The 18,773-nt window shown below is 38.5% G+C and overlaps 1 long non-coding RNA gene and 1 pseudogene across 1 annotated transcript in view; one reads left to right on the top strand and one right to left on the bottom strand.

Annotated features, from left to right (window-relative positions):
* The window catches only part of LOC140509912 (uncharacterized), an 80,981-nt gene that overhangs the window by 14,264 nt on the left and 47,944 nt on the right, over positions 1-18,773 (bottom strand). The gene's annotated exons all lie outside the window — the stretch shown is intronic.
* On the top strand, positions 265-2,630 carry LOC140511675 (clathrin interactor 1-like; annotated as a pseudogene).

Raw genomic sequence — 18,773 nt, 5'->3', positions numbered from 1 at the left:
ATTGTTTGAAAACAAAGTCTTATTCTAGATAGTCATTTTAATATAAATTATTTCCCCCTTTTAAAAAATTGAGTTATCTAACAGCTGCGCCGCTGCCGTGGTAGAGAAAGGAGGGAAAGGGCCAGTTCGAGGTAGCTGGTGGCAAGGGCGCCAGCTATATCAGCCCCAGCAATGACCTGCCCCTGCTCCCGCGCTTAAGTGCCCCTGGGTCTGTGGGGAGCAGGGGGAGGAGGAAGCGTGGGGGGGGGGGGGGGGGCGGGGCAGCTCCCATGGCGCAAGATGTTGAACATGGGTAAGGTCCGGGAGCTGGTGGACAAAGTCACCAGTGTGGTTATGAATTATTCAGAGACTGACTCTAAAGTTCGAAAGGCAACCAACAATGATCCTTGGGCAACTCATGAGAGACACTGCCAGGGCCACATTTATGTATGAACAGTTTTCTGAACTTACGAACATGCTTTGGACGCGAATGTTGAAAGACAACAAAAAGAACTGGAGAAGAGTCTATAAGTCGTTGCTGCTCCTAGCTTACCTCATAAGGAACGGATCAGAGCATGTTGTTACAAGCGCCAGAGAACACATTTATGATTTGCAATCTCTGGAAAATTAGCACTTTGTAGATGAAAATGGCAAGGACCAAGGTATAAATATATACCAAAAGGTGAAAGAAATGGTCGAATTTGCCCAGGATGATGATAGACTTCGAGAAGAGAGAAAGAAGGCAAAGAAGAACAAAGACAAATATGTTGGGGTTTCTTCAGATAGTGTTGGAGGGTTCGGATATGATGAAAGATACGATCCTGAACCAAAGTCAAAATGGGATGAGGAATGGGATAAAAACAAGAGTGCTTTTCCATTCAGTGACAAATTAGGTGAGCTGAGTGATAAAATTGGAAGCACAATTGATGACACCCTCAGCAAGTTCCCCAGGAAAGATAGAGAAGACTCCCCAGAAAGAAGCAGTGACAGGGATGAAGAAAAGAAAGTGAGAAGAGGTAAATCTCCCAAAAGTGAATTCAAAGATGAAGAAGAAACTGTGGCAATGAAACATATTCACATTACACAGGCCACAGAGACCACCACCACAAGACACAAGCCATTGATCTTGGAGCAGCAACACATTACACAGGGGATAAAGTAAGTCCGGATCAAAATGCTACAACTCATACACCTCAGTCTTCAATAAAGACTTCAGTGCCTAGCAGCAAATCATCTGGTGACCTTGTTGATCTACTATTTGATGTCACTAGTGAATCAACAGGTGGATCAGCTGATATATTTGGAGTATTTGTTGACTTTGGATCAGCTGCTGCATCAGGAAACTTTCCTTCACAAGCAACAAGTGGGAATGGAGACTTTGGTGACTGGAGTGCCTTCACCCAAGCTTCTTCTGGTCCCATGGCTTCTAGTGGAGAACTTTTCAATGGCCCCTCTCAGCCAGCTGTGGAACTCTTCAGTAGCTCACAGCCAACTCTGAGTCAGCCTCCAGCAGCCTTAAATACTTCAGATCTATTTGATTTAATGGGCTCCTCCTCCCAAAGAACCATGACATCTTCCCAAAGTATGAATTTCTCTATGATGAGCACTAATACAGTGGGCCTTGGTTTACCCATGTCACAATCACAGCCTTTACAAAATATAGCACAGTGCTGCAGAAGCCTAATCCTCTCTATAATCAGAATACAGATATGGTCCAGAAATCAGTCAGCAAAACCCTGTGGTTTACCTGGTTGGACCTAGTGTCAACATTAGCCTGGACAATGTACTACCCAATCTGCAGCTTTACAAACCCCAGCAGTCATCTCTTAACACAATGATCCAGCAACAAAATATGCAACAGTCTATGAATGTGATGACCCAAAGTTTTGGAGCTGTGAACCTAAGCTCACCATCGAATATGATGCCTGTCCAGCCTCAGACCAATACATTGATGGGAGGACCCATGCCTGTGAGTATGCCTAATGTGATATCTGGCACAATGGGCATTGCTTCTCTTGGAAATACTCCTATGATGAACCAGGGAATGATAGGAATGAATGTTGTGTGGGATGGCTCAGGTCCCTACTTAAATTAATTACTCAGAGGCCTCTCAAAGTGATGAGAGAAAGTTTATTTACTAGATTCTCAAGAATCGGGACAATCCTATACCAGTTCATCTGGAGTAGGAAAGACAAAGACAAAGAAAAGGCAGTGATTTATATAGACCCTAACGCAAGTCCCTCCTCCCCCACTGACCATTATCCTCATTAGCTGAGAATATGATCTTACATTCTAGACACAAAATCTAACCAATCCCTTTTGAAATGAAGACATCGAGGAATTATGTAAGTTTTATCCAGTCATTGAGACCCGAATATGCTACACAGTTTTATATCCTTATATGGAACTATTCTGTTCTAAAAATATTGTAACCTTGAGCCTCTAGGTCTTACCTCACCCCTGGGAGAAGAATTACAATCTGAGAAGTCTTCATTAAACCTATCCCACTCAATGTGAACATGGGAATGCCAGACACAGGGCTGGGATTGACAGGCACAAAGGGCATGGGAGTGTCCAGTATAGCCATGGCTTCTGGAACTGTGCAACCCAAGCAAAATGCCTTTGCCAACTTTGCCAGATTTGGCAAATAAGAGTCTATAAAGAACCAGGTTGAATGATTTTTAGCTGCAGAGAGGTGATGGGGTGAAAAATGCTCATCAGTACCCTTTTCTTTTATCAATGACTAAGAATGAACCTGCATAAAAAAACCAAAAACACTTTTTTTGTAAAAGTAAAATATCTAGTGTTCCAGATGGATAGGCCAGGGCACTTCAGATAAGGAAGAAGAATTATTTTTTCCTGTGAGCCTAGACCATGTTTTGTTGTGAGACCATCAAAAGCCTTTATAAATTACATAAGCAATTTCATTATAATTTGTGGAAAGACTGAAATAGGGCTGAACAAATCTGTTTGAATCTCTAATTTTATACTTTTCTTTTACCTGATGAACTTGATTTTTCTGTCCCTGAATCATCTTGCTTTTACTGCCACTCTTGAGTCCATAGTTGAAGTCATTCCAGTCTGATCATGTTTTTTATGAAAATATCTATTTTTGTCCAAAAAAAAAAGCTTACATATGTGATTATGGCTAAATCTGAGGTAACTGGAATATATATATTTTTGCTAATGTTCCAGGCACACTGATATACTATCCAAATTTTTATTATAACAAAATCTTTTGAAGCAGTTGGTAATAGGTATGGAAGAGCTTCTCCCACTTCTCCCACTATAGTTATTATTCAGGGGAGAACTGGGAGAAATGCTTTATCTGGGTCTGTTGTATGGTTTCCTTTCCTAAAAGATATCCAGTATCTTTTATTTTCAGCAGATATTCTTTACAATTTGTAGTCATTGATTGGAAAAACTTTTTGTTTTTATCCCCATAGCATTGGTTAACAGCAAAAGTCAAAGAGCAGAAATATTTTTTTTTTGGCATCTTATTGAAAAACAAGGTAAAAAGCCTTTATACATTTTTAAGTTAAATATAAATGTTTAAACCCAAGTGTTGGTTTTTAGATTTTATACAATACTTGGTTTTGGTTTTGTTTTGAGGTGTTTTTTTTGGTGTAAATATGGAATTTGCAAGCTATGGTTCCAATAATGGGAATTAAATATATATTATTAAAGGAGACCTGTAGCAATCAAAGATTTTATTGATTTAATAGAAAATAAAGGAAATTAATTAAAAAAATTTTTTGTTTTTCTGCTATAATTCTTCATTAAGATCACATGAAAATCATGATTCTAGAATTTGGAATGCAAAATGAATTGTTTTGCCCACAAATTGGGCATAATAATATTGAAAATAAACACTATAATAGAGTTATCAAATTATTACCTCCCCTCTCTATGTTGGATTTCTTTTTTTATTAAATTGATAAAACTTTGTTCTCATTATATTCACAATGTTCTGTTATATATAACACTAAAATATTCATTAAAATAAAAAAAATTGAGTTATCATGAAGTTAAATAATGTGCCAAAGATCAGCTAATGTCTTAGTGACATGACCAGACCTGTCTGATATTTAGTGCACTTGATTTTAATAACTGCCACACTAGGTCTCCTTTTCTGGGATAGTTTTACAGACTTATAAAGTTATGATACAATAATATTAGTCGATATTTCTATAATACTTTCAGATTTGCAAAGTACATTATATACATTATCTCATTTCACCTTCATATATAGATTTGGTGCAGTTCATAGAGTGCTGTACCTAAAGTAAGGAAGACCTGAATTCAAATCCTGCCTCAAACATTTACTATGATAGTGGGCAATTCACTTAGCTTCTTTCTGTCTCAGTTTCCTCATCTATAAAATAGAAATAATATTGGCACCTATCTCACAGGATTGTAGTAAAGATCAAATGAGATAATATTTGTGAAGTGTTTTGCAAATCTTAAAGCGCTATATGAATATTAGCAACTATTAGATTGTTCCTTGGAAGAAGAAGAGGCATGGATTTGAATCCCTTCTCTGACCCTAATTATATTTCACCAGAGGTAAGTTATTTAACTTCTTTGAGCTTCAGTTTCTTCATGCCTAAAATGGTAATAATAATACTTGTAATACTACCTGACAGAGTTATTGTGAAGAAAGCACATGAGGAAGCTTAAATTGTTAGGTAAATGTGATTTATTTAAATTGAGTAACAACTATCATTATTATCATTTTCATTATTACATGTAAGTTGACTGGACATGATGTTGCATTACCATAATGCTTTTCCTTCAAAAAATTTGAGGAGATTTAAATTCTCAGGAAACAAGTAATGACTTTGGATTAGAAAAATTTTATCTTGTGTGGCTTCTTAGAAATTTGATATTCTTAACTTACAAGAGGTAAAACGACAGATGTAATCAACTAATAAGAGTGATGAAAGACTCAGCATCTTTTAATAAGAGTGGAAATTTATGAATTTCCCCAATTACATCAATCTCACTATCATCTCCCACATCTTCCCAAAATAATTTTCAGAGACATCATAAACTTAGTTCTACCAGTGAAACTGTTCTACAGACCAATATTCAAAAAAATATCCTGAAACAAATTCTCTTTCCAACTTGGGATCTCAAGATCCCTCGAAATGCTTATATTCTAAGCCAATAAGACTCTATTGAGCAGTTCTTGAAAAAAAAAAACACCTCAATCGTAGGCAGTGCCCAAAACCCTATGACATACAATACAACAGATAAAATGAATGAGACAAACTTGTGGAATTATGAGATGGACTTTTACTCAATGAAATATTTGATTTGTCTGTATCTGTTGTGGAGGTGATGGAAAATACTAATGATAAGACAAAAGAAAAATTTTTAGATGTCACAGAAGATTGAATCTAAAGTCTACAGATGTAGTTCAGGATGTTCTAATGAATATTTTTCAAAACAATATGCAAGGATAAACTACCATGAACACTGCATGTCAATTTAATCTCATTTGACAATACGCTTCTTTCTCCCTACTGAATGGAAATAATTTGATTCTCCAGGAATGAATTGCTGCCATCCATTTGTTTACATGAAGAATAGAAATCAGAAGCATGCAGGAATTATTTCCATACGTGGTGACCCAGTTGCATTTTCACCTTGTAAAAGCAACCACACTGGCATACCCAGAATGGCTGCTAGCACAGGTTCTTAGATCTTTTCCTAGGAAAGATAGCTGTTTAAGCATTCAACAATCTTTTTAAATTACATTCACTAGTTCAGGAGAAAAGTCAGCATCCTGAACTTCAGAGAAACTACAGAGAAAATATAAGCAGAGAAATACAGACCAACAGACAGGGCTCTATTGCCTGAATCAAAGCAATATTGCTATACACTTTACATGCATCCCTGGATTGAGGGAGTCTTTACATCTGAGCAGTCAGGGAATTAAGAACATAGGGCCACTCAGAGTCTTGACCAGGATATTACAAGATCCTTCTCATAAGTGAGCCCCCAAAGCAAAACCTCACCTCAGAGTATATATACACTTCTTAGAGCCAGAAGGCATCACAACCTTCTTGACTGTGCCTAATTAGAAATTACCAAAAGATGTGAAAGCCTTCCTACAAGCAAGCCTCCCCTAAGCAAGCTTCCCTTAATGGGCTCCATGGGAGGCCTATTAATGGGTAGGGAAGATCTTACATCCCATTAACATTATACACTTCAGTGAACTCTGACTAAATTTAAGAGCTATAAATATAGATTAATGAGTGAATATTGGCAGATTTTTGAAGAAGCGATTGTGTCTCTCCTGTGTTATACATTTAAAGACTTTGTAAAATTGCTTGACTCTATGTAATGTTTAACTCGTTGCTATCATGTGGATAAGTATTAATCAAAATATATTTAAGTCTAAGTAAGTATTTATTTTTTAACTTTAGCCATCAGTATGGTGTGGTGGAGTATGAATTTGAATCCTGGTTCTACCATTTATTGACTATTTGACTTGAAGCTAGTCATTTAATACTACTGGCAGTATTAAGTAGTAGTGAGGAGGAATGGTAGTGGTAGTAACAGAGGTGGAGGAGTAGGAGCAGAAAGGAGTGGGGGGGTGGAGATGGTAGTAGTAATAGTAGCAGTAGTAGTAACAATAATAAATGATCATGTCCCCTCTGACTCTGATGCAGATGACCCAGAGCCCTGTACCTAAGGGCCCAGTGCAGTGTCCTCAGCCATCATCCTGCAAAGCATCCCTTTGGAGATACAGCCTAGCAACTGCTTCTGCAGTTGCCCCAGAAACAAAAGACTCAGAAAAGAAAGTTCTTGCCACCGAAGTCCTTGGAACTATCAGATAGTTCAATATCAGAAACTGAGGCAATTTTGTCAGTGGAAACAGCACTAAGGAGAGGCACTGATATCTGCTTTGTGCTGTTCCTTAAGTATCACAAGATTTCTCCATCTGACTTATAGCTGAAACTTTCCATATTTCTTGTCTCTCCCATTTGAGTGCCAGTTCCTTGAGATCAGGGACTGTCTTATTTTTCTTTTTGTACCCTCAATACTTAGCACAATGCTTTGAACATATTAAGTGCTTAATGGATGTATTGTTCTTTAATTCATTTAACCTCTCTGAAAATCAATTTGCTCAATTATAAGGTTGAATTAATAATGCATGTTCTAGAAATGTCATAGGGAGTGTTGAAAGGAAAAGACATGTAAACTATACTAAAAGACCTCAGAATTCAGATCAGGTACAATGGCCAATCTTGACTCCATAGGACTGAAAATGAAATGAATATCTTTTCTCTTGGTAGATGGGTAGCAAACTATTGAAACATAAGCCTATGCTGTTAGACATGATCAATGTATTGCTTTGTTTTGCCTAATTGTGTTTCTTTGATATAGGGCAGCTAGGTGGTGCAATAAATGGAGCACTGGCCCTGGAATCAGGAGGATCTGAATTCAAATCTGACAAGTCACTTAACCTTGTTTGCCTCACTTTCCCCATCTTGTAAAATAAATTGGAGAAGGAAATGGCAAACCACTCTAGTATCTTTGCCAAGAAAACCCCAAGTATGGTCAAAGAGAGTCTGAAACAACTCATCAATACAAAGTTCTTTTTCTTAATAAGGGAAAGCCCTAATGGGCAGAGGATCATTACTGAGAAATGATACCAATTTTTCAAAGAGCTATTTTTTAAGGAAATAAATTTTAAGGCAATCATATATATATACTGTAGTAGATTATGAAATTTGAATATCATTATTATCTTGTTTTACCTTTTTCAATGGAACTCAAATAGAAACTATCTGAGGACAAATCTAAATCCTTGGTGTTTATATTTAACATTCTACACACTATTATTATTATTATTATTACTTAATAATATTTCAGAAAACAAATTCCAACTTAGGGAAAAGAAAAAGAACCTAACATAAATTCAATCTCTGTTCCCTTCTAATCCTATATTTCTAATATTTTTAACTCAAGATTATATCTGAGGATTCAAAACTCTCCAGAAAATTACTTTACCTTACCATCTATCTTAACTGCCTTACACTACCATTATAGCACCACATTAATTCTTCCACTTCTCTTCTACATCAACAAGAGCTAACAGTTATTAAAAGCCTATTGTGTCCTGAGCACTGAAAATACAGTTTTGATAAGGCATTGTCTCTGCCTTCATCTGGCTAATCTTTTGTCAGGGAAATAAGGTACCAATACAGATAGTTATGATACACTGTACATCTGAGAGTTACAAAACAAAGTACAGAAGAGGGTAGCAACTGTGAGGATGTCATTTCACCTGAATGATCAAGACTTTGCAAGAGTCTCCCAGTTAATCATTATAGGACTGGAATTTCTTCCCTTATGGGTGACTATGTTTCATGAACTACAGTCTTCCTTATGGAACTTCTCTCTTTCATCCAGCTACTCTCATTTCCCAATCACAAACACAACTTCTGAACTGAGGGATGTTAGTTCCACATATGAGGACCAAAAGTTCATCCGATAAGAGGTCACCCCTCCCTGAAATACAGGCATAAAAGGCTCGTTGGGGTCAGAATTGTGCTAATGGCTTCAGGCAACTGTGGCTCCTGCTTTTAATCTTCTAATTGCCTTCTTTGGGAAGGCAATTTTCACTTATTTAATGCCTCTGCTATTTGTCATAGCCCAGGGCTTTATATCCCCTCATCAATGCTCCCACTGTACAGGGAAGTCTTGATTTCATTTGCAGACTTGCTGGATTCCAGAAAAGAGCCCTCTGGTTTGGGGGAGGGGGTGCTTCAAAAACACACATACATTCCAGAAGCAACTGGGCAACCAGATGGGATTTCTCTGATCCACTCCCTAATTTTATAGTACTAGGGATGATTAGTTGGGGAATGCAGACCCAGTGGGCCCTCTTGATGGACTTCAGGACTTCATTCTTCATTCATTTTCATTAGGTCTTTCTCAGAAGGGTGATTGCTCTGGATATTAGTATCTTTCCTTTGGGGGGACTTCAGTGAGCAAATATGCATACATATCTCACGACAGAAATGACTCATTGCTAAGATTATCAGTGACATTAGCTCACTTTTTTATGGTGCTTTATTGTTTACAATACACTTTCCTCCAAACAACCCTAACATGTGGGGAGTATATTACTGTTACCATTTCATAGGCAATAATAACTGTCATCCTAAGTAGCATTATACATTACTGTGATAGGACCAAGATTACCCAGGGTTCTTTCCACCATTATCACTACTCTGCCCCTATTCCCCTATCAACATGAGGATGAGGCTAGTTTTTGCTTAAAAGGCAACAAAGTTGTCTCAGGACTTAATGAGGGGAATGAGGCAAGGCTCAAGTTGTGCTTTGGCCAGCTTCCTAGTAACCTCTGGCCATGGCTTCCTGGTCACATAAGAGCATAAAAAGACGTACTCTCATGAATTCCAGGCCTTTCAGACTTTGCAGATGTCCCAAGATCACAAAATTCACCATACTTTTCTCTGCTGACCAGATCTGTTTCCATAGGGTAATTAGGTGGGTCCATGTAACCAAACCAAGTGCTGAAGTAGGCTTCTTGAATCTGCTGTCTGTGCCACAGTCCAGTAAACAAACCTTCTTTTGTTAACTTTTGAATCAATGTAGCATTTCATACCAACATTAAACTTGAACTAATAGGGTCTTGACCAGACTTCTCCTAACATGCACATTTTTATCACATTTGAGCCTCCAAGAACCCTCTGAGGGACCCTCTGTCCCTCGCTTAACAGATGACAAAACTGAGGCACTGAGAATTTAAGTGAATTCATAGGCTTATAGATCTAGAGAGAGAAAGAGAGAAGGGATTTCAAGTGGCCATCAAGTCCAACCCTTTTACTTGACAGATGAGCATGGAGATGAGATGATATGCCCATGGTCTCAGAACTACTAGACTTACTTGAACACAGACCATATTTGAAAACTAGGCACCATGCATGCTGACTCCCAAGAGGAAACTGGAGTTGGGAGAGCTGAGACTTGCCCAAAACTGCATGGTATATTTGTTTGCTAAATTAATAACTGAAATGATTAATGTAGTGAAGAGTTCATAAACTACATAACTATAATTTATTTCTATCTGTACATATGCATTTATATTTCTTTATGCCTGCTTTAGAAGTATGTCTCTAAGTTTGCATTCAAATTCCCTCCAAACCCCACTGGTTCACACTGAATTTATGATTTGCTATTATGTACTTTTCATCATCTAATAACTTTAAAAAGTTCCTTTGTTTATTGTGCCCATGTGAGTATTGGTAGTGTATACTTAGGCTTAATTGGGTTGTCAATTTGTATAATTTTTTTTGGCAGGGTAGAAAGTAGTACAGATAGGAAAAGTGGGTATAATGTGGCCAGCTCAATATATTCTGTGATCGCCTCAGTTGGCTCCTCCCTCCTCTTGCATAGGTCATAACTCTTCCACAACTTAGAAAATGGTAGGGTCATGGCCAAGATGGTGAAGTAGAAGGATGACCTGCTCTAGCTCTACCTCCATAGTCCATAAAATACCTCTAAAAAATGACTCTAAAAAAAATCTAGAGCAGCAGAAGTCACAAAACGACAGAGTGATAGAGATTTCCAGCCCAAGGCATTCTGGAAGGCCAACAGGAAAGGTCAATCACTCTGGGCTTGGAGCACAGTGCAGCTCAGCCTTGGCCCTGGGTTGCAGCATGGACAGGACTGGAGAATGCTTCAGGGCACAGAATCACAGGCAGCAGCTGTGGTTTCCAGATTTCTCAACCTACAAATGCCAAAGACAACTTCAAAGGTCAGTGAGAAAGCTCTTTCACCCAGGTGAGAAGAAAGGAAGGTTCAGTCACAGCCTGGGCCCCAGGGTGGCAGCAGGCACTGCAACAGCATTCACTTTCAGAGAGCTCTGCCTAAAAACCCTGGGGAAAGTGAGCAGCTGATCTGAGTCTCAGTTCTGAGTGGCGGTCCTGGGGTTAGGAGGAGCACTGGCATGGTAGAGCTGGTGGAGGCTTTGGAGAGGATCCTGGGCAGAGAAGCTTGTGGTTGTTGCCAGACCAGAGTGCAGACCCCTTATTGTGCCACCTTGGAGGAACCGAGAACTTACAAGTCCCTAGAGTATACCCTCCACTTAACAAAGGACTCAAAAGTCAAGTAACAGATTGGGAAAATGCTGAGAAAAAGGAAAAAAAATAAGACTATAGAAGGTTACTTTCTTGGTGAACAGGTATTTTCTTCCATCCTTTTCAGTGAAGAAAAACAAAGCATACCATCAGAGGAAGACATAAAAGTCAAGGCTTCTACATCAAAAACCTCCAAAAAAATATGCAATGGTCTCAGATCATGGAAGAGCTCAAAAGGATTTTGAAAATAAAGTAAGAGAGGTGGAGAAAAAATTGGGAAGAGAAATGAGAGCACTGCAAGGAAATCATGAAAAACAAGTCAACAGCTTGCTAAAGGAGACCTAAAAAAATGCTGAAGAAATTAACACCTTTAAAAATATGTTAACTCAATTGGAAAAAGAGGTCCAAAAAGCCAATGAGGAGAGGAATGCTTTAAAAAACAGAATTAGTCAAATGGAAAACGCAGTTCAAAAGCTCACTGAAGAAAATAATTCTTTAAAAATTAAAATGGAGGAGATGGAAGCTAATAACTTTATGAGAAACCAAGAAATTACAAAACAAAACCAAAAGAATGAAAAAATGGAAGACAATGTGAAATATTTCATTGGAAAAACAACTGACCTGAAAAACAGATCCAGGAGAGACAGTTTAAAAATTATGGGACTACCTGAAAGCCATGATCAAAAAAAGACCCTAGACATCATCTTTCATGAAATTATTAAAGAAAACTACTCAGATATTCTAGAACCAGAGGGTAAAATAAATATTGAAAAAATCCACCAATCACCTCCTGAAAGAGATCCAAAAAGAAAGACTCCTAGGAATATTGTAGCCAAATTCCAGAGTTCCTAGGTCAAGGATAAAATATCGCAAGCAACCAAAAAGAAACAATTAGATTATTGTGGAAATGCAATCAGGATAACACAAGATCTAGCAGCTTCTCCATTAAGGGATCAAAGGCTTGGAATATGATATTCCAGAAGTCAAAGGAACTAGAATTAAAACCAAGAATCACCTACCCAGCAAAACTGAGTATAATACTTCAGGGGGAAAAATGGTCATTCAATGAAATAGAGGACTTTCAAGCATTCTTGATGAAAGGAACAGAGCTGAATAGAAAATTTGACTTTCAGACATAAGAATCAAGAGAAGCATGAAAAGGTAAACAGGAAATAGAAATCATGAGGGACTTACTAAAGTTGAACTGTTTACATTCCTACATGGAAAGATAATATTTGTAACTCTTGAAACTTTTCTCAGTATTTGGGTAGTTAGAAGGATTATATACACACACACACGTACATACATATATATCTATATACATATACATATACGTATATATATATGGAGAGAGAGAGAGAGAGAGAGAGAGAGAGAGACAAGAGGGCACAGGGTGAGTTGAATAAGAAAGGATGACAGCTAAAAAAATAAAATTAAGGGGTAAGAGAGGAATATATTGTGAGGAGAAAGGGAGAAATGGAATGGGGCAAATTATCTCTCAAAAAAGAGGCAAGAAAAAGCTTTTTCAATGGAGAGGAAAAGGGGGGAGGTGAGAGGGAAAAAGTCAAGCTTACTCTCATCACATTTGGTTTAAAGAGGGAATAACATGCTCACTAAATTTGGTATGAAAATCTATCTTACACTACAGGAAAGTAAGGAAGAAGGGGATAAGTGGGGTGGGGGAATGATAGAAGGGAGGGCAAATGGGAGGAGGGCAAAATTAGAAGTAAACACTTTTGGGGAGGAACAAGGTCAAAAGAAAGAATAGAATAAATGGAGGAGGATAGGATGAAGGGAAATGTAGTCAGTCTTTCAAATATGACTATTGTGGAAGTCTCTTGCATAACTACACATGCATAGCCTATATTGAACTGCTTGCCTTCTCAGTGGAGATGGATGGGGATGGAGGAAAGGAGAGAAGTTGGAACTCAAAGTTTCAGGAATGAATGGTGAGAATTGTTCCTGCATGCAACTGGGAAATAAGAAATACAAGCAATGTGGTATAGAAATTTATCTTGCCCAACAAGAAAAGAGAGAAGATAGGGATAAGGGAAAGGAGGGGTGTGATAGAAGGGAGGGCAGCAGATTGGGGGAAGGGGTAATCAGAATGTATGGTGTCTTGGGGTGAGGGAAGGGGAGAGATGGGGAGAAAAATTGGAACTCAAAATCTTGTGGAAATGAATACTGAAAACTAAAAGTAAATAAATAATTTTTCTTAAAAACTTAGAAAACGGTGTGTTAGGTCAAAAATACATCACCTTGTAGCCAATCTGGTGATGATGTAAACCATGTAAAAGTGTTAATTTGTGTTTCTCAGATATAGAAAAAAAGAAACAACTCAATTACCACCATATATGACAACACAGCTCATCAAGAAGAGAACCAGGAAGGAATTTTGCCTCTGTGGCTGACCTCTGAGTCAGTAGAGACAACTACCTTCTACAGTCAGGCTCTGATGAAACCTTTCCACCTGCTTTCCCAGGCAGAGTAACCCCCTTCCCTCCCCACTCCCACCAAGCATGCCAGGGAATGTTCCACAGAACCATCAAGTCAAAGACAAAGAAACAGTATTAGTAGTCATGAGTGATATCATTGCTATGCACAACAGGTTTAAAGGTACAAGGAAGTAGGGGCAACTGGAATAACAGCAGTATGTCTCTGTGTGATATTGTAAACAAAAATGTCATCATCAGATAGTGAATCACAGAACTTTGGACTAAAGCTGGAAAGGACTTCAATGCCATAGAATCTCATCGAAAACATCCTCCACAAGTGATTCTCTAGCCTCATTCAACTTACCACATGAAGGAATTCACTGCCCACAAGATGGCCCATTTCATGTTTGGATAGCTCAAATTATAAGGAAATGTTTCTAAGCCTATATTTGCCTCTCTACTACTTTAACCCATTGCTTATGATTTCTTATACCCTCTCAGACCAAGAAGAAAAAGTTTGTTCCCTCTTCCACTTGGGTGGTTTAAACCCTGGAAGATGTCACTCATGACTCCCTATAAGCATTGATTAAGTGATTGCTATATATCAAGCCCTATGCTAAGCCCTGGGGATATAAAGAAAGGTAAAATCAGGGTCCCTGACCTCAAGGAGTTCATATTCTAATGAGGAGGACAACATACAAACAACAAAGGACATAAAATTTATATACAAGGAAAATCAGTAGATCAGAGCTACATCTCTGTCCAAGTCAATAACAAAAATGATGAGCAGAATGAGGCCAAGGACAAATCCCTGAAACCTCTCTCCAGGCTGGCATCATCCATTAATCATTAGCCAGGTCATTCATTCAGTTCCAAGTCTATCAACTATATTCTCATCCAGACCACATAAGAGACTTTTTTCAAGATCTTGCTAAAATTCAGGCATATTATATCCATGTCAGTCCCTGATTACCAGTCCAGTAACCATGGGAGAGGATAATGGCAGAACAATGGAAATTACCTTTGTCTAAAATGATCTAAAATTTGAAGACTTCTATGCTCTTCTTTTTTCAAAAACTGAGATGTTTACCTGTCTTCTGGTATTTCTCCCATCTCTAAGTTAGGTGCATAGTAGTCAGAGCACAGGATTTGGAGTAAGACCTGAGTTTAATTCTTGATTTTCCCTAGTTTTGCAACCCTGAGCAAGTCACCCGACTTCTCTTGTCCCTTGGTTTTCTGATTTTAGCACCTTTCTCATGGGGTTGCTGTGACAATCAAATGAGTTAGAATATGCAAGGTGCTTTTCAAAACCTTAAAGTGCTCTACAAATGTTAGCTATTATTATTTTTCTATGATGTTTCCAAGAACCCTAAGGGTCACTCTGCATCTTTGTTAAATGTTTTCTTTTTAATTTGTTATTTTTCCAGCACTCTTCAATTTGTCCAAGACTGGCAAGTTGAACTCATTTAAAGCCACTAGATGCTCTGTACCATTCATAATTACCTTCTTAGACATCTACCTAGCAGGGTCAGTTTTCAGTAAAACTGGAAAGTATTCTATTTTCATGGGTCTTTCTTATGATCATTGATCATAAACTGAAAGGGACCTCAGAGGTCATTTCATTTGACAAAACTGACAAAATTTGAGAAAATTGAGATCCTTGGAAGTAAAGTGTGTGACTTACCCAAGATCACAGTCAGTAAACATCAGAAGGTGGAATTTTATTGCAAGTCTTTTGACTCCAGAGCTAGTGTATTTTATCACCAAGTACTTAATTTACAATGATCAGGTTCCATGATAAGTACCATTTTCTGGGGGTGATGCAGATTAGGTACTTAAGGAATGTTTATTGCATTGAAAGGAACCGAACTAGTGTAAATAAAGGTGAGAATTTCAGGTACCAAAATAAATAGTGCCCTTTTTGTGTCCATCAAACCATCACCTTTAAATGTCCCGTATACACAGAACTAGTCAAGGACATTCTGGTGTTATAGACCCCACACATGTAATAAAGTTATCTATTAACCAAAGAAAGCATGGACTTTCATAGCTCAGTCTATCTCCCTCCTCCATCCCACCCACACACCCTAAATGATATGTTATATTACATTGGTAATCCACAAAAGCTAGCTATTTGGAAATTCACCACAAACCCTGGTCAGTGACCAAAATTCCAAAATACCTGATAGTCTGAAGGACAGAATATAGAGAGAAGGGTCCACAGCCAAGTTTGTTGAACTTTCTGTGCCTCATGCCACCATTTTGCTCAAGAGGACAGAAAGAAGTGAGAAGCAAGGGAGGGATGGGGAAGAGGATGAGCTAGAAGTAGCAAAGTCAATAATTTTAACAGAAGGAGCAGGTGAGGCTGCAGCAGATTTGAGGAGGAATTTATGAAAAAAATAATCTGGAGGTTAAACAAAAATAGTTCTGAACCCTGAGAAATTTCCAAGCTACTTCTTTGTGATTTCCACCTTTTTTCTTAACAAGGTCTTATTTTAATCTAGAATATGATACATGAAAAGCAGTATCACATAGTGGATAGACAGATGGTCTTGGAACCAAGAAGACAATCAATCTCTTTTAAATTTAACACTTTAAATTCAAGAAGAGTTTAACTCTTTAAGACCAGGAAGAAAGGACACAGGAATCAAAACTACAAAATTCAAAATAGCTTCAAAATAGACCATCACTATGCAGGCAAAATGAATGCGGCAGCACTGCTTGCTCTTCCTCCTACAGTTGCAACTGTCCTCCAAAGCCTTGAGTGAGCCAGAGCTGAACAATGGCTGACATTTGGGGAGAAATGGAAGAAGAGTATCGTAGTGCCTGGGGGCAGGAGGAAGTGGGGAGCAGGAATCACTTTTTTTTATCATGAAGCCCCCTGCTGTGACCTGCAAGGAATCCATTCACCTCCTCAAGCTTTCCCCTTCCCTGTGGTGGAAGGAAAAGGAATTTGCCACCTACCTCTGAGGAATGTGACTAGAGCTACAGAGATAATACTGCTGTGCTTGTAAATTGCTTCTTGAAAGAATGGTACCATGGGAGGACAAAGTATTTCTTTATTATCTATAATGACAGCACAAATTGTGTCAGTGCAGATAAAGTGAGGTTAGCCATTGAAGGCCTGATCTGGGCCACTGCACATATCTTTCCAAAACAGCTTTTGTATTTGCTGAACTATGGACAAACCATACACTGGGATTCAGCTATTTCCCATTAACTCTTGTGCTTGGCCTTGTGGGGGTGGGGAGGTGGAAAGGAAGGACATTTTGTGGCCAGACCGGGTGGTTTCCTTCTTATTCACAGGTGATTACTGGAGATTCATTTGGAATGAGTCAATGTAGAATCCATTTTTTTCAATTAAATTGAACTCCACAAATATTTATTTAATAACTGCATATAAAGACAAATGACAAATTGGTCTTAGGCCCCAGGAGCTAATATTCTATTAAAAATTAGAATATAAAGCTCTTGAGAGGAGGGGGTGTTCCATCAATTGTAGTTGTATATCCAGTCCCAAGTTCAGTGCCTGGGACAGTAGAAATTCAATAAATGCTTTTTGATTGATACACAGCTATAACATGTACATAAGTAAACAAAGTATTAAGGAAAATACTGTTACTACAGCTGTGCAAAAAATACAAGTCAGGTGATCTAGGTTAAAATCCTGCCTCTAACAATTTTGCCTACATGACCTTGACCTCTCTGGGCCTCAGTTTCCTCATCTGTAAAATGAGAGTGTCGGTCTAAATGACTTCTGAGGTCCCATCCATCTTTAAATCTATAACCCTATGATAATTTCAGGAGGGAAAGAGTCCAGAGAACTAGAAGACAGAAAAAACTACTACTGTGGGATGATACTGTATTTAAGCTGTGTTTTGAAGGAAGCTAGAGATTCTAAAGCAGAGAACAAGGAGATATCAGAAAAAGCTTCTGCTGCAGGGTAATACTGTATTTGAGTTGTTTTGAAGGAAGCTAGAGATTGTAAAGCAGAGTCCCTAGGGGGTAGAATTGGTACTGCCCACTTAACCAGTTCATCTTATTTAAGCCACTGTGGATAACTTTCTGCACAACTGTGGACCTACAGGAATTGTTGTTCACCTCCTTAATGAAGCAGCTGGCACCTGTACACCTGGTGGAGAGGGAGGAATCCTGGATTTCAAGTCAAAGGATCTGGACTAGAACTCTGGCTCTTTTGGTCAGTAGATCTAGAACCTTAAACAAGTCGCTTTCTTGCTCTGGCCTCTAGTTTCATCATCAGTCAGAAAGAGGAAGTTGGACCAGATGACTTCCTTTCCAGTTCGTTAGTCTTCCCAGAGAAATCTACACACCTGAAGATACCCGAGTTTTGTCTTGGCTACAGAAGTCATATAATTTACATTTTGACAGTTATTCTCATCTCCCTTAACACAATAGAATAACTTTCTTCTACCCCTTTCCCTGTACAGAACACTTGCCCTGTCTCCCCTGTGACTCCCTAGGCAGAGGATGGAAGAAAGAGGGTAGAGCAGGTGGAAAGGGGAGGAGAGGCAGTCACCACACTTAGCTAGGACCGCAGAGGTTGTGACCAGGGCATTTTCTAATACAACTGGATTCATATACCAGCAAAGGAAGTTTTTAAACCAATCAGATAAACCCTGTGTAGTAAAAGGTAATTTAACCAAATAACTGTAAGTTTTATAGCAAGTACCACATTTGGAGAATACACAGTCTAGAATATTGCAAGGTTTAAGAAAACAAGAAATAAGAAATCAGCTGTGGTGTACATACATAATCACAAATTATTTTAACATCAAATAAGCCATCATGCTAAAGTATGAGAATATTTTGGTCATGGGTCTTTTTATTCACCTGTAATTAAATGCTGAGAGGCACTATGGTATAGTGGATGGAGAAACTGAACACTGGGTTCAAATCTTACGTTTGACATAGACTAACTATGAGATTCTGGGCAAGTCATCATTCTGAGGCACCTCAGAACAGATACTGGTCTGCACTGGAAGGAGTTCCTTACCCTGGGTTCATTGCACTGATAAAATCGAAGGCTCAGGGCATCTTTCAGTTCAAATGCACAGGCACTCTGAGCACTTACTATGTGCAAGGAAAGCATATGGTTGAAAAGGTAGCTACATTTTCTCTAAACAGAGTCATGTATCACCCAGGCCCAACTAAATTCATCACTTCATGAGGGGCATGTGGGGCCAAGCCTGAAGAGTACCAGACTTCAAACGGGTCTCTC

Source organism: Notamacropus eugenii, chromosome 6 (assembly GCF_028372415.1).
Source record: "Notamacropus eugenii isolate mMacEug1 chromosome 6, mMacEug1.pri_v2, whole genome shotgun sequence".
NCBI lineage: Eukaryota > Metazoa > Chordata > Mammalia > Diprotodontia > Macropodidae > Notamacropus > Notamacropus eugenii.
The sequence above is the reverse complement of the archived record's forward strand: the minus strand, read 5'-3'. Positions and strand labels throughout refer to the sequence as shown.